The sequence below is a fragment of the Camelus ferus genome, chromosome X (assembly GCF_009834535.1).
Source record: "Camelus ferus isolate YT-003-E chromosome X, BCGSAC_Cfer_1.0, whole genome shotgun sequence".
Taxonomy (NCBI): Eukaryota; Metazoa; Chordata; class Mammalia; order Artiodactyla; family Camelidae; genus Camelus; species Camelus ferus.
This window is the reverse complement of record NC_045732.1, coordinates 25179790-25201427: the sequence shown is the minus strand read 5'-3', so window position 1 is coordinate 25201427 and position 21638 is coordinate 25179790. Positions and strand designations below refer to the sequence as shown.

The window sequence follows — 21638 nt, the reverse complement described above, 5'->3', positions numbered from 1 at the left end:
TATATAGCAAAATGTAACTAACACATTAGGACTTCAGATGGCCCAATCTGGTCCGAGGGGAAGTAATCACTTAAGAGAGTAATAAAGCATTTAGTTAACTATGAAGTATGAGGGCTGAAGCCATATCTCAGGGTATCTTGAATGCCAGGCTAAGGGGGTCTAGACTATCTGGAGAGGCAATGAGGATCCTATGAGTATTTCGGGAAAAGGGAGTTATCAAAAGAGTGTGTTAGATTAGTTTAGCTGACCTGCATGGACTAGATTAGAAAAAGAAAACAGGAAGGTAGGAAAGATGAATCATTCACATAAATATTCCATCCCAGTCACATATCCTGTCTAATCATATCAAATTCATTCTGCCCTATATATGTTTTTTATACACTGAGTTACCTTGTGATGGATGGCAGGATTCATGGCCAATTCATTTTTGAATCCTCTGAACCATTTAGCACTGCCCTGAACATAGTAAGTACTTATTAGTATTTGAATCACGAATGAAACCTTCCTCAATTCGCTCCTCTTTCCTGAAGACAGAATAACATTCTTTCCTTAATATTTTGTTCATATCGCTAATAGACCACTTCTTTAATATTAGCATTCTATTACTCATTATACTTTATTCCTTTGTCTCCCCGCTACGGTAGGAACCCTCTTCAAGGTATTCAGGACCAGCTATATAATTTGCCAGGCCAAAGCAAAATGAAAATGCAGGGACCCTTGTTTCAAAAGTAATGGGGGTGGGGAGGGTCTAGCTCAGTGGTAGAGTGTGTGCTTAGCATGCACGAGGTCCTAAGTTCAATCTGCAATACTTCTATTTGAAAAAAAAAAAGTTTATACGAACTAAAACAAACCTAACTACCCAGCCCCCCAAGAATAGTATTAGAAATTTTAAGACAGTGAATGCGAGTGAGGAGATACTTCTTTTTTTTTTTAACTGAAGTATAGTCAGTTACAATGTGTCAATTTCTGTTGTACAGCATAATGGTTCAGTTATACATATACACACATAAATTCCTTTTCATATTCTTTCTCATTTTAGGGTACTACAAGATATTGAATATAGTTCCCTGTGCTATAAGGAGAAATCTGTTGTTTATCTATTTTATATATAGTAGTTAGTATCTGCAAATCTTAAACTCCCAATTTATCCTTTCCCACCCTCTTCCCCACCCCCATAACCATAAGTTTGTTTACTATGTCTGTGAGTCTGTTTCTGTTTTGTACATAAGTCCATTAGTGTCTTCTTTTTTCTTTCTTTCTTTTTTTTTTTTTAAGATTCCACATATGAGAAGGTACTTCTGAGTTGTAGGCCCTGTGTGCCCAGGTCACAACCCAAAAAAGTCTTAACGGCAGTAATTCTGCCTTATGCACTGTTTTAACTATGGCTCCCACCATGGGAATGTTTGATGAATGTTAAACATACTGAGTAAACAATGAATGTCAGGAGGGTTTATAAAAAGGGGTTTACTCACGGGAAGTTGAACATGAGTGGAGTCCACCCAGCAGTTAAGATGGCCTGTTTAAGACACATCAGAGTGCCACCTGCTGTCACCCTCCCTCTCCTGCCTGGGCTGCTACCTCACACATCTACACCGCAGGATTTGCTCACACATTTCCTCTCATGGCCCAAAAGCCTGGTGTGTCCTATGTGGATTTCCACCCTAGGGGCCTCTGGCTTTGGTTGGGTTATTTATTAGATGTCCCTTATGTAACGACAGTGGCAGCGATTTAATATATAAGAAGCAAACAGCTGAAGAGATTTTCTAGGCAGAAACAACGTATTGACTAATACGGTAAGACGGTAAGGGGTGGTCCTCATAAAATAAAGAAAACAAAGCTGAGTGATTTAAAACATGCTGCAGACAAATCCTAGTTAAATTTTTGAAAAATAAGGGCAGAAAAGTGCATATTGATCACCTTCTCTGAGGGATGGCACAGACCTCAGAGACGAGCTATAACCATGAAGAATCGTCTTCTCTATTAGACAGACAAGACAATTTATTGAATCCCTTCTTAGCCCAGGCGAGTATCCTACCCACAAAACACAAATATTTATCTTTGTATCTGAACAATGCCTCCCTGAGATACTGAGGAAAAGAAGCTGCTGGAAAGATATTAATCCTTCCCCCATCTTCCCCCTCGTTTTAGGCAAGTCGCAGTCACAGCTTCAGAGCTGCTGGCAAAGCTTAGCTATTGTAATGGTGACCCCCAGTGGCAACTGTTTGCAAATGAAAAACTGGCACCATTTCTCCACCAAGGAAGTCAATTTTATTAAATGCTTTCTTTAAGAAGGATATTGGCAATTTTGTTGAACTGTAATAAAAACTGTGTGTTGGTTCCAAAAAATCAATATCATCTCCCTACTTTATTGTCACTAGTTAAACGCATGAGTTTTCCTTTCAAAAGAGACTCTTTTTCAAGGAAGAAGCACAGTCTCTGCAAAGCCTGCTCAGCAATGGTCTTAATGACACTTTTCTCGGAGAGGTAAAAATGAGGCCTAGCTCAAACATGGCTTCACCTCGAAGGAGTTCACGAGGAGCCTCCCCCAAATGTGCCACTTTGGCATGTGGATTATTTTCAGCTGAAGACAATTAAGCCCCCCAAAGACTCAGGATGGGCTTTTTAGCACTCCCCACAAACTGCCTAAAAGAATGAATATAGAGGACCTGGCTCAGAGAAAGAGCTACTGTCAGAGAGAAATTTTTATCTGAACAACCCAAGTGTACAGCGAGGCAAACATCTAACTACCAAACACCCACTCTTCTCATCATCCTGTGAATTACCTCTTCCCCTCCGAAGCCCCAGGGCCCTATCCCAGTCCTTAGCTCAGGATGGTATGTAAGCCTCAACTGCCTCACTTACTCTTGGGTCTCATCTCTTTGGGGCTCCCAAAGATGTACGTAATTAAATTTGTTCTATTCTTGTTAATCTGTCTTATGCTAATTTAATTACTAGACCAGCCAAAGAACCAAGAAGGAGAGAGGAAAAAGCTTTTCCTCCCCTACAACCTATACCACTGTGTGGCCAGTGGGTTCTGAGATTCAGCCTTAGTGGGAATTGAATCAGCAGCTATTTAAGTCTAACTGAAATCTAGAAAGATAATAAGTGAATTGAAATATGAAAAGATATATATGGGTGTTAAATGGTCAATTAAACAAGTCAAAAAGATTGGGCTTGCCCTTTAGAAACTTGCGTTCAACACAACGACAGAAATCAGACCAAAGGAAGCCAAAATTCTGTAACAGAGGTATGAAGAATAAGTAACTCAAAATAATAGGGTTCCATCCCACATTCAGTTTTCACAGTTCAGTCCTTTAATTCTGAAATAACACATATTGTGGTTGGGGAGAGGAAGCAAGAATATACCATCAACTTATTAAGTCATTGAGGGCTCTGGTAGATGAAATGCATGTGCAGTTACCCTTAAAAACTTTCATATGACTTAAACTACTGAAACTGACTAAATAGGCCACGTGTTTGGTAGGCAAGGCTAAATTGTGGTTCTCAACCTTCGCTGTGTACCAGAATCCCCTGGAAAGCCTTCAAGAGTTCTGAAATCCAAGCTATTTGGCAGACTAATTACATCATAATTGCTAGGGCTAGGGCATGGACATCAGTAGTTTTAAAAGCTCCCTGATCCCAGGCAGTTCCCACATGCAGCCCAGGTTGGCTGGCTGCCAGTGGAACTGCTGGGTTTTCAGCCTCAGTTTGACCAGAGATTAGGCATATCATTTACCTATCAGGTCGTTTACTGATCTTGAATATATTTACAAGACTTTTCTGCTAAGAGTCTATTACCATATGACCTGGGGAGTCTCTCTAAAAATCCCAATGTCCAGGCTGCACCCTAGACCAATTTGATTAGAATTTCTAGGGATGTGACTCTACCAGGGCATTGATATTTTTTTAAAGTTTCCTAGCTGCAGTCAGGGGCAGACAAATGCAGTCAAGGTTGAGAAACACTGCACATTCAAATATTGAAAAAGAGCAATAAAAAGCCCTAACTTGGCAAAATTAAATCATCTTAAAGTAGAGCACTTGTCTATTGACTGTTCTTTGAGGCTACAAAGAGATATCCCCAAGAACTTGGAAATACAGAAATAGACTGCCTTCTGAAAATAAACACAGAAATGTGCTAGAAAGAGATTTAACTTAGTCAACCCTGGGGGGAAAAACAAAAAGGTTAAATAAGCAGCCCTCTCCAATGCTCTAGCCCAGGGTTTCCAACCCTGGCTACATATTAGAATCACCTGGGGAGTTTCTGAAACTTGCCAAAGCCTGAGCCCCAATCCCTGGGCTTTTGATTTAATTGATTAAATTGATATATTTAAGAGTTCTCCAGGTGATCCTAATGTGTAGCCAGCATCGAGAATCACTGCCCCAGACAATCCGGGCGTACGTCAGTTGCCAAAACTGCAACACAGACTATAATACCGCTACCCAGAGATACAAAGAGCAAGTGGCTATTGATGGAACATTACAATGAAGGATAAATAAAGATGATGGACAGATATGAAATATCAACAATAGCTACACAGCCCTGTCAAAGCAAATGTTTGCCATTAGACTTCAAATATCCTGATCCCAGGAGTAAAGCAATTCCGCAAGGTTGAAGATTTGTTCATCTAGTTTAGTTGAGGGACTTTCTGTGACCTCATCTTTAGCTTTGTTTCTTACGCTGCAAAGAAAAATTTGGCTTCCATACTTATGACCACCGGTGAGGATGCAGACACTGCGTATTCCAGTGCTCCGACTGTTATTTCTCATGGGACCTTAATCAATTGGCATTCGGATGTCTGTCTCCATTTTTTTGTGTGTGCATTTACCCCCAAAATATTCCTAAGCAGTCATGGCTAGCCCCCGTCAGCCTTCCCTCCTGAACATTTTGCCACTTCCACCTACAAATTTCAACATTTATAACTTCAAGCTTTTAAATAATGAATCATGTACTACTCGTTATTTTTTAAAAATATAAATATTAAATATTTTTACTAAATAAATTCTTATTTCACTTTTATTCACACAAACACAAATGAATAAATATTATGAATTAAGCTGCAGGCAACTGATAATCCCTGCCCTTAATTTTTCTCCAATATCTTTTCCATGTTTTTATGAACTTTTACAAATTCAAAACTTCTTGTTTGTTGAGGAAGTTTATTTCCTTTCTTCTGGTAGTCTGATTCTTCAACCAAGGTGGGGAGAGATTTTACATACTTACTAGATTTTTCAGTTTTCAAAATTAAAACTTCCCGCCTGCAGATCTGATTATGGTACCTATGTATAGTTTTCCTCTCAAAAGTACAAACAGGTGGTTTTGAGGGCTCTCAGCAGAGTGCTCAGTCTGACACTCAGTATTGTCCAGTTGAAACAATGAATATAAATGCAGAATATTTCTTTATGCTCTATAAAATAATACCTATACTACTGATCAACGTCCCTATTATAATGTTTCCAATCACTTCCTTTTTTGAAATTCAGGTGCAGTACCTTTTTTCTGTCTTGTTGAACATAAATTTCCTTTTAACAGTCATTGAAAACAGGGTCCCTGTTTCTACTGTCTTGTCTTCAATGCTGAGAAGGTCAGAACCAACAATAGGAACAACTTTAAATGTCTCCGTGGGTTGAGGGGTTAATGGGATATAAGGCAGTGCAGCAATTAGATACAAGTAACGTCAACATGAAGTTCGGCTAAGAAAGGAAGGAAATGTTAGGTAGTTTAGATAGAAATGAGCAATGGGCAGGGGGAGGGGAAGGAGAAAGGAACAATCCAGAAATTTTTACTTTCTCTAAATGAGGGCCAGTAAAAGAAGCCAGTTAAAATCAAAGCACTGCAGCTGCACATGGGAGGGAGCCCTGGTATAACTTGACCCAATGAACCTGCCCAAAAGATGGGCGTGCCAGAGCACAGGGAACCTGAGTTGTCAATCAATCAATCAATCAATCAATCAATCAATCAATCACAAAACCAGGATATAAAAACAGGCAAAACAAAGGAACAGGGCCATGTTTCCTCTCTTGGATTGGCCCGCTCCTAGTTCTCTAAGTGTGCTATCTTTCACTATTTTTTTAACTTCACTAATAAAAATCTTGCTTATATCATGTTTTTCGTCTCTCGTCAAAAATTCTTTTTTTTGGGGGGGGTGACTAAGAACTGAGGTAATTCTTATTTTCCTTTTCCCGGTAACAGAAAGAGTACAGTGACTAAAAAAGGGAACAAACTGTCAAGAAAGGGTTTGGGGGTTTTGTTGAGTTGATCAGATGGGGCACAGGAGAGCAGACAAATATTAGAAAATGTAATTTCTAAGAAGTCAGGAATCACTGGCATCTGGAGTATGGGTGAAAAGCTTAGTTTTAGCTACAAGAAGGTATACCTTCTATTCAGACAGGCCAAAAGTTCTCATACAGGTGTGGTTGCAGAAGCTGAAGAAGTTGGTTTCTATTTTCTCTTGTGAGAGGCGAAGTAGTAGGCAGAGTTGGATACAAAGTGAACGAAGAGATGGTGGAGTAATAAGTTTGAGCAGAGTGGAGATGTACACAGATGCTGAAGTGAACAGCAAGAATCAATGTGGACAGCCAGCTAACGATGGAAATCGTGAATCTGTAGTGGGACCCAGCTAAGGGAATGAGAGTATCTCTAGGGCTACAGAGACCCAGATTTAAAGCTCCGATGACATGCAGAAAGGGTTGTCAAGCTTTCACTTATTTACTTTGGTTTTTCTTGGTGGATACAATGGAACAATGGTGTAGGATGACCAAGGATATTGGCAAAAGAGTGGAGGAACTGATAGTCTATGGATAAGGAGCTCTCTGTCTTTTGATTGGACTATATAGTCCATTGGCATTTAAGGAAATTATTGATAGATATGTGGTCGATCATAAGAGCATTGAGAATAAACTAGAGCCGTCATGGAACCCAAGGTCTCCATGAGATCAAAGAAAAAGGGAGGTGGGAAAATGAAAGCAGAGAACTACAAGAGCTATATAGGGCATTAGTGAAAAGTTCAGATGTACAAATTTTTAAGATTTCATAGGAGAAGCTATTCTAAGTGGTGATAGGTTATTTTCATGAGAGTAAGTGGCTAAATGGGATGTAAATGAAATTCACTGAGGTCAAGACAGGAAGAGATCTATTTGTTGTGTAGGTCTTCCTTTTTCACACAATGACAGCAGGGTAGAAACTAATGCTGTGAGCCAGCTATCAAATATTCAGTGGACAATGGCATGGACAGTGAATCCAAGGAGAGCAACAAGAAAACTCCGGGCCAGGCAGCTAGACAACCTAAGCTTCAGAGGAACGGGGACAAAAGAATGCAAACGTCCAGCAATGGAGATCAGAATCTTCACTTAGGAAGCCAATCCCAACACCCAACCCTGAATGAGTAGGTAGGTAGAGAAGGTGCAGCCCCTGGGGAGAGCTGCAGGAAGAGCAATAGCTTTGGAGGGCCAGCTACAAGGGTCAAGCAAGTGCCATCTGTTGCCTGCTATGGGGAATCTAAGTCCCAATACTTCTGCCCACTGCATCTTGATATCAGAATTGTTAAGGAAAACAATATAGTCCAGCACTGGACACAACGCCTTAGTCACATAGAGAAGAGACAGCAAGAGCAGCTTTCGGAGTGAATGTCAGTCTCCCAGTGACAGCCAGGAAAGGCCAGCAGACCCCTCCTGACTGGCAAGCACCTTTCTTGTGCAGAAGAACCAAGATATAGGAGTTGGGTCAGCCAGGCACCACATGACATGCTCACTAAAGCAGAACAAAGGAGCACATGCTGAGTCTGAAACAGAGAGCGATCTTCCCATACAAGGTAATAAGCTCATCACCAACTGTGAGGACTCTCTATCTTTCGGTAAGGAAGTGTTCCAGCCCCAAGGGCTGTTCTCAGGCAGCCAAGTGGGGGTCAAAAGACTACATGTAGGAGACTGCCTTTCCCAACACGTGCAATCATTCTGTGAGGAGACTGAGGACACCATGAAATGGTGTTCGGAAGGCCACGTGGAAAGGTTTAGATTGAACAGGAGTGATGAGAGCCAAGGAAGAAGACAGCCATGCAGAAATCAAAACAGAGGAAAGGATGGAGCAGGACAAAAGGGAATCTTTCCAGAGCGTCGTCAAGTTCTCCAATCATTCCCAGCATCCTTCTGATAAAAAAGTGATTCCAACTCTTCTGGTTTCAATCTCCAGTGCCTCCATTAAACAAACAAACAAGCCTAATTACCTCCTCCTCCCAAAAAAAACTTTTGAAGAATAAATACTTTAGCAAAACAAAACTTTCAATAGCTTAAAACTGGGCTTGTTTTATAACACGACTGAGTATTAATAACAACAATAATAATAATAGCTGGCATTTATTGAGTCAGGCCTGATTCCCTCTATTTTGAGGCAGCAAAAAGTAGGTCTTCACACCCGACAGTAGATCTCGGTAGAAGATTTGGCTCAATGGCCAAAGGAACAAATAGCAGCCATGTTGCTGATTTAGAGGGTCTTGCCCTAAAATCCTCCAAAGCTGTGTTTCTTCGTTTTCTTAAAGAATCCTTCCTTACTTATTCCGCGGCTATTTCAAGGAATAATAGAAACGGAGAGCAGAACTTGTTTTTTATAAACTAGATGATATAAAATAGAAACAATAGTTGCAGCGATGCAGTCGTCTCTCACATTGCCCTACAGCTAATGGGTACATTTCTGTCGGCTCTGGGTGGGGTTTCTAAGGAATCTCAAAAAGAATGGCCTTCAAAGACAAAACTATCTGGGGCTCAGTTGTGGAAACTTCCAGGACTTTACCCTTGAGGGAATTTTGCCTCAATTTTCTTGAGTCTTGGTGTCTTCATCTATGAAATGTGAGGCAAAAAATAACTTCAAAAGTTCTTGAAGGATATAAAGGGTCTGGAACAGAGGAGACACCCATAAATATCCGATTCTCTGGCAGTGTCCCTCCCTCCCTTCCCAGGAAGGTAATAGCCTTTCCTCTATTTCCCAACTGGTTTTAGAATAAAAATTATTGCTCACAGTTGATTCAAACCTATCTTCTGTTTTTGTTTTGGATTTGGTTTCGGTAGGAGTTTTGCCCACCTCCCTATCTCGAATTTATATTATTATATTGTATGTTGTAATTATGTATTAATGTGACTACTCCAGAAACTCTGCAAATGTAGGTTCTGTCTTTGTCTAATTCATTCAGAGCAATTTGACAGGGCTCATTCCTTGTACACAGTGGCATTAAATAATTATTGACAGCTTGACAGCATATATTTACTTTAACACTTTTTCTTTTCCTACTGGCAAATAATTAACAACATTTCCTCCAAGAAGTAGCCTACATTTTGAAGTGTAAATGGCAACAAGGCAAGACTTGTCATCTAAGGAGCAAGGATGATGTATTCTACAATAAAACCGGTGCAATATCAAGGCTCAGGCTGGACATTGTGGATTCTGAATCTGGAAGTCTTGGGATTTTTAGTTTCAGTAAATGCTGTTATTCATTCTAAGGGTCCCCATCACTCAGTTTTTATGTGCAGTCTGGACGACTGAAGCCTGTCTGGAACATTCACTAATATTTAGCACACTGGGCAGGGTTCTCCCCAACCATCTGAGATTCATTCATTCAGACATGACAATATGTTCCCTGGTCTCCCCAGAAAGCTCATGTATCTCCTGAAGAGCAAAAATCTCATCGAGCCTGCATCCTCCAAATTTAAAAACATTAAATGTTATCATTTATGAAGAAATCCCTTGTAAAGTTAAATGTTTTATTTTTGTTGGTTTATTGTCAGTTTAATAAACATCAAGAACCATGACCATGTAGGATACATTAATACATCATCCCAGATCTCTTCTTTCCTTCCACTGACCTCCATACCTCCATCTACACGGGTCAAGAGGGAGGCCAGAACTCTCATGCTTCTAGAAATTTCCCCCATCTCCTCCTTCTTTCTAACCTCTCCATCATTGTTTATTTCAAGACCATTAACTATAATCACATCACACCCTCTACTTCTGTTTGTGTCAGTTATCAACCCAGGTCTCTTGGTTTATCCTTAATGCTCTGAACCCTTTCCACTGTGCCCTGTAAAAATAGTTTCAAACTTTTTTTTTGTCACAGGACCCTATAAACTCTTAAAATAAATGAGGACTTCCAAAGAGCTTTGGTTTATGTGATGTGTGTGTATGTATGTGTGTGTGTGTATGTATATATATATATATATATATATATATATATATATATATATATATATATATATATATATATATATATATATAGCTGTATTCAAAATTAAAAGGAAATTTTCAAATAGGAGTTCATTTAAAAATAATATGCCCATTGCATGTTAACAAAAGTTACAGATTTTTAATGAGGAAAAAAATGAGTGAGAAGAGTGACGTTACTTTACATTTTTGCAAATCTCTTTAATGCCTGGTCTAATAGAAGACAGCTGGATTCTTATATCTGTGCCTCTGCATTCAATCTGTTGTGATATGCTATTTTAGTGGAAGTATATGAAGAAAATCCAGCCTCACCCAGACATGTGGTTAGAAAAGGGAGGATTATTTTGAGAATCTTTTCAGATAATTGTGGATATTATTCTTTGACACTATATCAAAACTCAGCAAATGGTAATTTCTTAGAAGTTAGTTGCAATGGGGAACCTAAAACTGTATTTCTAAACTTATTTTTACTCTGTTACATTAAAGTCCTTTAGTCTATCTTTCACTGTGAATGTGTATTTTTCCCATGCATGATTTTGTAATATCATGTATCATGCATTTGGAAAACACCGCTTCACTGATTTATACAGATGTTCCAAACGTTGACACATTTTATTATACAATATTGAAAAATTACATTTGTCAATATTATCACTGATCTCATCAAAATAGTCTTAAAGTGTTGGGCAACTATCACCTGGGTGCATGGAAGTCTTCCAAAAATCAAAATCCTACTTGAAAGCTCAAACTTTATCATTGGCAACAAATATTGTCAGCATTTTCCTTGAAGTAACATATTCAATTCATTCATTTATGAGGAACTGCCAAATACCCAAGTCTGGGTAGGCATCATTTTTTCTGTCAGTCTTTCTTTCGAGTAAGAACTAGTCTTGAGGGAAAAAAAAGTTGTTAATTCAGCTGGCAACTCAAACAACTGCACCTGTGCTCTTCTCCAAGCTAACCTACCTCAGTATATAGAAAAAGAGTTTTATGCATATTTCCCATTTAATCACAGTATATTGAACAGATATTCAATCAAAGGTTGAGATTGAATAAACTGCTATTCTAGAACTCACGATCAATCACTAGCAAAACCCTGAATGTTGTCTGTACTATACAAGGGGTGTTAGTGTTGTACAAAGGGAGCTAGAATTGTTAACAACATATTGACATGATCCTACAATCTCTTAATAAACCTTTCTGGAAACTTCCAAAATGAGCTTTGTCATCTTGTACTTACACTTTATCCTTGTACCAGTTAGGAGGCCTTTGCTGGTAAAAAATAAACCTGACTCAAAATGATTAAGATAATCAGGAAAAGTTGTCATCTCTCAAACTCAGAAATCTCAAGGTAGGGCATCTTCAGGGTTGGCAAATTCAGGGCTCATGGTACAAACATGGGGCTCACATTTCTGAGTGACACATGAATATGTGACATGTGTGGGGTAAAATGCGCTGCTGCCTTTTCCTCTGAGTCTCTTTATTAGAGCCCCTAGCAGACCTCATCTCACATCTCGTACTGCGTGGCACCGCGTGCCCACACCTACACCAAATCGCAGGCACAAGGAATGGAATCTCCACAAATGGTTAAGATTAATCCATATTGAACCCCGAGCTTTAGTAACCTTCCCTAAGGGATGAATACATGAATGAAATCATGTTGCAGTTCAAGAAAGGAGAAAGGGAGAAGGGATTTGGGGGTAAATGCGGTCAGTGCCCTGCCCACGGCCTCTCTGCTCTCGCCCCTGCACAGTAAGGGCTGCTTACTGAACCCTGTGACTCCCAACTTGAAGACTCTTTAATGGACATGGAGCTATAAACCATGCACCAGGCAGGTCAGAAGTGCCAGAGAATTAATGGCCCAGAAGCAGCCCTCAACCAATGATCCACGAGGAATTAGTGGCTAAACAGCCAGCTTCCCAGGTACTCATCTGAGATAACTTTGAGATGCATTGTACATTTCCCAGAATTAACCAGTGGACTAAGCCACGGGAGTAACCACTTAATACTGTACTTTTTATTGGCCACCGTCCTTGCCCTCTGTCATTTCTCCCCTTCCCTCGCCAGTGTTTCCTGTAAGCATCTTCCAAATAAACTATCTGTAATAGCATTCTTGTCTTAGGGTCTGCTGCTGGGGAACCTTAAGCCAGGAAAACAGCTCCTCCCTCAAAACAATCCACTACAATTAGAAATTCAGAAGCCCGTTTTTCAATTGCTTCTTCTTAGAGAGCTTTTATTAGCACACTTCTCCTCTAAGAATTCCTGCTTTCTGCCAAACACCGCAAAAATGAATACTACTTCTTGTTTAGGCATGCACACAAAATATTTTTAAGTATATAAAATTAATCATGTTGCCTGCTGTCCCCCGGGTACATTCTCAGGAACTGCCTCCCCCCAGCCTCTGCTCAAAGGGCAGCCATTTGTAGCCACATTTGGACCCAAGTAGAGCCAATCCTTTGGCTGACAGCGCCCACATGGTATGAAAAGATAAGCAAAGACAATCCGATTTCTTCTCTTGAAAATTTAAACTAGGAAATAACAATACCAAGAAAATGAGGAATTTCACTGTGTGAAGATGAGCTGGAGTTATGAACAGTTGGTCAGAGCAGTAAAGCAGTCAACAGAAATTATTATGAACCAGAAACTATGATAAAACCAAAATTATGATGTATGAAGATAGGATACATGAAGAAGAAAACAATAAGCAGAGAGTATCAGTTCAAAAGAAGTAGGCAGACTAGGAACACTCAAGTTTTATCAGTAGGATAGCTGTGGAACGGAAGAGACTCATGAAGTTGTTTCAAGAGCTGTTTCTGTTCCTACCTCTCCTTCCAATGACAACCTCCACAAGGCTCAGCACTCTTACAGCTCGTGAACTGAATTTTCATGAGATGCTATCTCCTTATTGGCCATGTTTGTCCTGATACCAGTTCCCCTTATATGAAGAAGCTTGAGTAAGCATCTAACAACCAACACTGACACAAATGAACTTACCTACAAAACAGAACAGACTCACAGACGTAGAGAACAAACTTATGGTTACCGGGGAGAAAGGGGTGAGAAGAGATAAATTGGGAATTTGAAATTTGCATCTCTTAGAGAGTGATAGAAATGTTAGCTATCTTGATTGTGGTGGTGGTTTCATGAGTGTATACGTCTATCAGAATCCATCAAATTGTTCATCTCAAATATGTGTAGTTTACTGTACAGGAATCATACCATAATTAAGGTGTGTTTTTAAAAGATGCTTTAAAAGAAATCCCAGAAAAACCTGGGATTGTTTTCAACATACAATGAGATGTTTACAATGTGATCCAAGGTGCACAACAATAGGAATATACTTAACTACGGAATTGTAAATTTTTAAATGATTAAGAAGGTAAATTTATGTTATATGCTTTTTACCACAATTTTATATATATATTTATATATTTATATATATTTATACACATATATATATATATATACACACACACACACACACACACACACATACACACACACATATATATGAGATAATATAGAGAAAATGGAACATGGTGCACAGATATAAGAGTTTCAAGTAAAGCATCTTGTCGTGTGAAATACCCACATAATGATGGTATTTTCCAGAATAATAGAATGTTACCCATAGTTAAGAGTCAAAGAAAAATAACCTGCTATTCTGCTCTTCATCTCACACCCCAATTGAGGATATAAAAAGATTAAAAGTAGTTAGAAGAATTTTGGAAGAATAAATTGATTTGCTGTGATGGCTTTTGCAAACCTAGGGAAAGAGATATATTGAGACCATCTGAAAAGTTTCACCTATTTCTCACATGGGTGGAGAAAGACACTGGTTAGAGTCAGACTCCTCCCTAAGTAATATTAGGGTCTAGAATTGTGTGCTGCTTTAAAACAGGAGTGAAAGAAAGGTTACTGCATTGGAGGTCACGTGCATTCTGAGAATAATTTGGGAGAAACATGTAGTCTGCACATGAGCGAGTTAGTGTAGCTTCATCTCATTTCTTGTCCAAGCGACTCCAGGAAAGGGACAAACAGAAGCTGTAAGTGCCCCCAGATGTCTAGGTGCCAAGGAAGGCTCTAGTAACCAGCCAGCCAGCCAACCAGCCAAGAGCAATCAGAGATGTGCTTCCCCTATCAAAAGAACTGTAAGTGACAGTGAGAGATTCCCAGCAATGAGATGCAGAGGCAAAGGGCCACAGGGTCTCTGATGATCCCATAAAGGTGCCTGCCCTGAAAAGACTCAGCTTTAAACACTTGCCAGATCTAGAGAGGGTTGATGCTGGATCACCAAACAATGGCAGGCAAGCCAGAATATTCTCATCCTCTTTACCCTCTGCTGCTTCCAGCTCTAAACCTAGAGGGCTCTGACTGCTTTGGGGGAAGAGGAATTAACATGCAAGAGAAGAAGAAGGAATAAACTAATCAGAAACCCCACCCACCCATCCATCTACTGGCAACCGGCCGGCAGCAAGCAAACTAGAAGAGAGAAGCTTTACCTTCAAGTGAAAGATAGTATTTTGACAGGACAAATTAATTACTGACTCAAGGTTGTTTTATTACCTAAGGTGACCATTAAAATTATGGGACTTCCCTTAAATTTCATCAAAGGCTAACAAAAGAACCAGCCCCACAGAATAAATTTAAAGAGATATTGAGAGACAAAAATAAAGTTCCTTTATAGTTACACCCCCATGAACCCTGCTTATTCAATGGAAAGGTTACAGATTTTTAATTTTAGGAAACAGGCTGGATAAATGTTTAAAAAGGCTCAATCTGATCAAGTAAACTTTCCATTTCAAAAACAACCAAGGAAAATACCACCAACCTTTATTTAGACAGGGACAATATTTTTGAGTACAAGCAAAATAAAACAAAGAATGACAATCTATCTCGAGTTGGTATCTAGACAGTTCAAGGAACTGGAGAGAATTAGAACAGCACAAATTTTTCTATGCAGAAAATGTAAATTCTATTTTCCCAATTGCAGACCCATTATTTTGCAACGCATACCATCAAAATTCAAAGTCTAGGCCTATTCTTTTCTCAATACTCTTTAAGTTTCAGTATCTCTTTCTAAAGTGTAAAATGAAGCAGATACAGGTTTTAAATATGACAGTAACAATATCAATAAGAATAGTTACAATTTATTGAGCATTCACTCTGCGTCAGGCTTGGTGTTATAAGATGGACTGCGATCACCTTATCTGACCTTCACAGTGCTATTATAGGCAGGTACTTGCTACTGGTATCGCCATTCTTGTAGATAAAGACACAGAGGCAGAGGAAAGTAAATTCATTCATCTAGGACCCTGGGATTAATAATTACCAGAGCCAAACCCAAGACCTTTACCGCTTTAGTATGTTTTACTTTGCTGAGAAAACATTCCAAACAATGAGAGGTGTTTTCGAGTATTGATCTGTCACCAGGCTTTGATTTCCGACCCTGCAGAGGTCCCAGGTTCCTTTAACACCTATGCCGTGGGGACAGGCGCAGTGGGTGTGTTTTCTCCTGACAGATAAAATCCCAGATTCACAGGGGCTTGCTAGAGAACTCACCCCAAGTAATTAATCCCCTCAGCTCCCAACGATGTCCCTTTAATAAGTCCTAAAATGATTAAAATAAATCCTCTTTACAATTCCCATCAGCCACAAAATTATTAACAACTTAAAATGATTTCCATATGTCCCTGGCTTGCTTAGACACAAAATTCAGGGGTCTATTAAAATTACTTCAGGCCATCAAGCAGAAAAGCAAATGTGCTTCCTGTAATTCTTTCTTAATAGCACTGGACCTGTTTACCAAGGACCGTGACCTGCTAACAACTACAGTTATCCCCAGGGACAGCACACCGGCACTTTTCATTCTGCCTAAAAAAAAATAGATTAATGAAAATAAAAATTTAAAAAGGGTCTTTCTCATTACAACTTTGATGATGCTTTCTCCACTGGAAGATTCTAATACTTTGTAAACTAGCCCTCATACCTGTGGAAACTGTGTGAGGCTCAGGCTACTTCTAAAAATAAATAATATATTCTTCTTTACGGCAAGGAAATAACATACCAAAGCCATATAATCATTCCTATACACATATTATCTTCAGAATAACATTTGTGCTTCAGCTGAGATTTTGTCAGAAAATCCAACTGGGTATTGTGTGTCAGCTGCATCCCAACGCACCCAGGGTCACGGGGAGAAGCTCTCACTTTTCCCCTCGCTCCTGGGTTCCAGGGTGCCCCTGACTGAGGTCACGGCCTGCCCTCTTTCTCCATGCTTCTCAGTCCTCTACTTTTTTCCTGATCATCGTCCGTCCCTGCTTCTCTTCATTTTCGTGTCCTCATTAACTTTATTGTCCTCATCAGATGACTCAGAGTGATCACAGAGCAATGATTGGTAAATGAATTGCATTAGCAATCAGTTTGCCTGAGGCTTACCCTGACTCCTCCTATGTGTAAATTAGGGAATTACAGAGTCAAGGTAATGGAAGGGGAGAAAGACAGGAGGGAGGAAGGAGGAAGAGACGGGGAGGGAATGAGATATCTTAGGTATCTGTAGCAATGAACTGAGAAGAGATGTCATATGATAAAGGTGTTATGTTATGTCATTGTCACTGTGATAATAAATTTTTGGAAAATTAAAAATACATACATGATGCTTTAGATGATAGCCTGAAAGAACTTTAGGAAAAGAGTCTAGAGGTTCTTCTTGATTCTTCTACTCATAATTTTTTCCCCCAAATAATTCCATCTTAATTGGTTGGTACGGGGTGGGGAGTGGAGAGTGAAAAAAAAAATCTCACCTTTATTCAATGTGAGTGTAGTTTGGAAACTCAAGCTGTCTGTCCAATAGGATCAGATTACCTACTGAATGTGTCAGAATATCTAAAATGCTTTTTCAAATCCCTGAGGTACTTCCAGCTTGCCAATCATATGCTGAACCACAAACATTTACATCCATGTAATTCAGAAAAAAAATGACTTGAAACAGATTTTTCTCTACAGATGCAGTAGCTTAAAGATTCTTGCACGATGTTGGTGAAAGGCGTGTGTTATGGACTGAACTATGTCCTTCCGAAATTCCAGTGTTGAAGTCCTAACCTCCAGTACCTCTGAATGTGACTGTATTTGGAAACAGAGCCTTTAAAGAGGTGATTAAGGTAAAATGATCTCTCTCATGTGACTGGTGTCCCTGTAGTAGAAAGAGATTAAGACACAAACAAACAAGCATAGTGGAACACCAAGTGAAGACACAGTGAGAAGACAGCCATTTACAAACTAAGAAGAGAGAATTCAGTAGAAATGAATCCTACTGATACCTTCCTTCATCTCCTAATTCTAGCCTTCGGAACCATGAGAAAACACACTTCCGCTGCATGAGCCTCCCAGACGGGGATACTTGGATATGGCGGCCCGAACCGACTAGCCCAGGGTGCCACACCAATCCCAATCCTCATCCAGGTTCCCCCAGATCAAAAGTCAGAGACTGGAGTCGTTTAACCATGGATATGGTAAGGATCTGAAAGAAACTCCAAAACTGTAATAGATGAATAGGAGGAAAGGGTAAATTGATGCAAAAATATCATGGTTTACTATTTCTTATCAACTTTCAAAAAGGGCTGTGAGTTATAGGTTGGGGCCAAAAGTGTTATGAACATGAGAGACCTAGAAAGACAAAAAGGATAGGCTTTTCGTAATTTTCATGGATTTTTCTAGAACACAGAACATGAATTCTGGGATTCCTTTGGGATTCAGGTGACAGGAAGGAAAGATAAACCATGGAGATGTCTGTAAGCAAGTAAGACTGCCCAGTCTTCTAAACAGACATCTCTCCAAAGAAGACATCCAGATGGCCAACAGGTACATGAAAAGATGCTCAATATCATTAATTATCAGAGAAATGCAAATCAAAACTACACACCTCACACCAGTCAGAACGGCCATCATTAAAAACTCCACAAATGATAAATGCTGGAGAGAGTGTGGAGAAAAAGGAATCCTCCTACACTGCTGGTGGGAATGTAAATGGCTGCAATCACAATGGAGGACAGTATGGAGGTTCCTCAAAAAGCTAAAAATAGACTTACCATATGACCCAGCAATCCCACTCCTGGGCATTTATCCAGAAAAGATGAAAACTCTAATTTGAAAAGACACATGCACCCCAATGTTCATAGGAGCTCTATTCACAACAGCCAAGACATGGAAGCAACCTAAATGTCCATTGACAGATGACTAGATAAAGAAGATGTGGTATATACATATTCAAATGGAAGGTTACTTAGTCATAAAAAAGAATGAAATAATGCCATTTGTAGCAACATGGATAGACCGAGAGATTACCATATTAAGTGAAGTAAGTTAGACACAGACTGAAAAATATCGTGTGATAACACTTATATATGAAATCTAAAAAATGATACAAATTTTATTTACAAATCAGAAATAGACTCACGGACATAGAAAACAAACTATGGTTACCAAAGAGGAAAGGTGGAGGGAGGGATAACTTAGGAGTTTGGGAGTAAAAGATACACACTTCTATATACAAAACAGATAAACAACAAGGACCTACATATAGCATAGGGAACAATATTCAATATCTTCTAATAAGCTATACTGGAAAAGAATCTGAAAACATATGTGTGTGTACATATAGGAATGTACACAGGGGGAGGGTATAGCTCAACTGGTAGAGCATATGCTTAGCATGCATGAGGTCCTGGGTTCAATCCCCAGTACCTCCTCTAAAAATAAATGAATAAACCTAATTACCTCCCCCCAAAAACAAACAAAAAAAATTTTTTTAAATAGGAATGTACACATAACTAAATCGCTCTGCTGTACATCTGAGACTGACATTGTAAATCAACTATACTTAGATAAAAAATAAAATTAAAAACTGGTCTTAATGCCATGGTCTTCCCGTTTCACACTGAATAGATACCTTCATAAAGAGCAATATGGTGTCCAATATTCTACTGAAAATTGAAAGGAAATTAAGAACAAAATTCTCATCACAACATCTGCATTTCTGTCAAAGAAAAGCACAATGCACTACCTCCCAAATTAGATGAGGATGTTTCAATATTAATAGCTAGAAATTTTCCATTTGGATACAGGAATCTTGTTATACTTTGGAATCAGCTTTACTCATTACAATCACCTTCATTTTTACTTTGCATATTAACATATTTTACTGAATTAGCTATATTTTTTATCCGACAAAGCGTTTCATTACAGAAGTCAAATGCCAGTGCATTTGTATATGTGTGTATGTGTGACTGCACCTGTTGAAGTGAAAAAGACACTCACAGGCATTTAGACATTGTGTAAAATAAAAGTTATCTATTTGGAGGAATTTTAAAATATCTATTAAGGAAATTTTAGGAATTTTCAACAGGGAACAAAGACAAACTAGCCATCCCAAACACTGTTAGTGGTTTCCTGATGTTTTCTTTTTCTCTTCACTTTTTTTCTCCATGCTGCTTACTATTTTTAGTTCTTGGCATCCATTGATCTTTCCAGATTCTTAACTTTCTGTAACTGCACTTTATTTTCTCGAGGCAGATTTGTCTACGGGCCTCATTTCTATGATTCTGCTGTTATTAGCCTAATAAGTATTCTCCCTCACACTCGCTGCAAAGTGGTTTTCTAACAGCACAAACAAATAAATGAGTAAATAAAAAATGTGACTTCATTTGCTGCACATATGATTTGTACTTAAAAATAAGCAGCAGTTTTATTTTCTATGCTGGTAAGAAATTTGCAAATCCATCAGGTCAAAATAACCAGCACATGCAAAATGCCTGTCACTTACCACAAATTTTATTTTTAAGATACATTTGAATAGTTGGGAGAATTGTCAATCTGTACATTTTCCTTTGATTATAGAGGAGACAGCCTGCCATTATACCAGAAATAGTTAATATTACAGCAGGAGGCAGCCCAGAAACATACAACTCCTTCTGCTTTCCAATTTGTATTTATTTGAGAAAGGTCTAGGCATTGTTGTTTATGCCAAATTCTTTAAGAAGGTGTTGTATGCTTAGAGCCTACCTTTCATTAGAATCTTAGATTAAGATCTTAGCAATTATAAGATTTATTTTTCACCAGGAAATGTTTCTTATGTGACTTCTACAAATACATTACTTCAGTTTTTATTGGTACCTGATATATGCATATGTGCTCACCACTGTTGTAGGACATGTAGGAAATATGAAAAACACCTAAGCTTCTCCAACCTGGGCCCAGCAGAAAGGCTCCTGCAAAGAAGCGGGGCGAGAAGGAGAAAGGCCATCCGGCCATCAACGAGGTAGTGACCAGAGAACACACCATCAATATTCACGAGTGCATACATGGAGTGGGCTTCAAGGAGTGTGCACTCTTGGGCATTTGAAAGGATCCGGAAATTTCCTGTGAAGCAGATGGGAACTCCAGATATGCACCATGACACCAGGCTCAGTAAAGCTGTCTGGGCTAAAGGAATAAGGAATGTCCCATACCATATCCATGAGCGGTCATCCAGAAAACGTAATGAGGATGTAGATTCACCAAATAAGCTCTATACATTGGTTACCTAGGTACCTGTCACCACTTTCAAAAATCTCCAGACAGTTAATGTGGATAAGGACTAACTTATGATTGTCAAATAAAGTTGTAAAACCTAAAAAAAAAAAAATGAAAAACAAAAACCTAAGCTATGGTTTCCATGTTAAATTGCTCACAATTTAGCTGAAGAAAAGACTAAGAAACATAAACAACCCAAGACTAAATTCAACTAAATCCCAAGGATAAGTTCTGAAGAGAGAAACTTCAGTCAGAATGGAAACAGCACGGGGAACTATATTCAATATCTTGTAGTAATCCATAATGAAAAAGAATATGAAAATGAATATATGTATGTACATGTATGACTGAAACAATATACTGTATGCCAGAAACTGACACATTGTAACTGACTATACTTCAACTTAAAAAAAAAGAATGGAAATAGATAATGAAAAGCTCAGAATGAAGGTTAATGTAATCTAATCTTTGGAGTGATCAACTCACTTACTGGCTCCATTCTTCACCACCAACCTGTCTATTTCCACAGGCTTTGACATGTGACTTTGCACTTCTTCCATCAGAGACTGAGTATATTCTCTTGCATCTTGACTTTGACAATGAACTTGCAACTTGTTCTGACCAATAGAATGTTAGCAAATACAAAAATCTGTTGTGTTTCTATACACTAACAACGAATTAGCAAAAAGAGAAATTAAGGAACCAATCTGTTTTACAATGTGACAAAAAGAATAAAATACCTAGGAATATTTCACCACAGAGGTGAAAGATCTGTACACTGAAAACTAAAGACACTGTCCAAAGAAACTGAAGAAGACACAAAGAAATGGAAAAATATTCCATGTTCATGAATTTGAAGAATTAA

At 38.8% G+C, this 21638-nt stretch overlaps 1 pseudogene; it reads left to right on the top strand.

Annotated features, from left to right (window-relative positions):
• Positions 1–17982: 17982 nt before the first annotated feature.
• Positions 17983–20841, top strand: LOC102504912 (annotated as a pseudogene).
• The last annotated feature ends 797 nt before the right edge of the window (positions 20842–21638 follow it).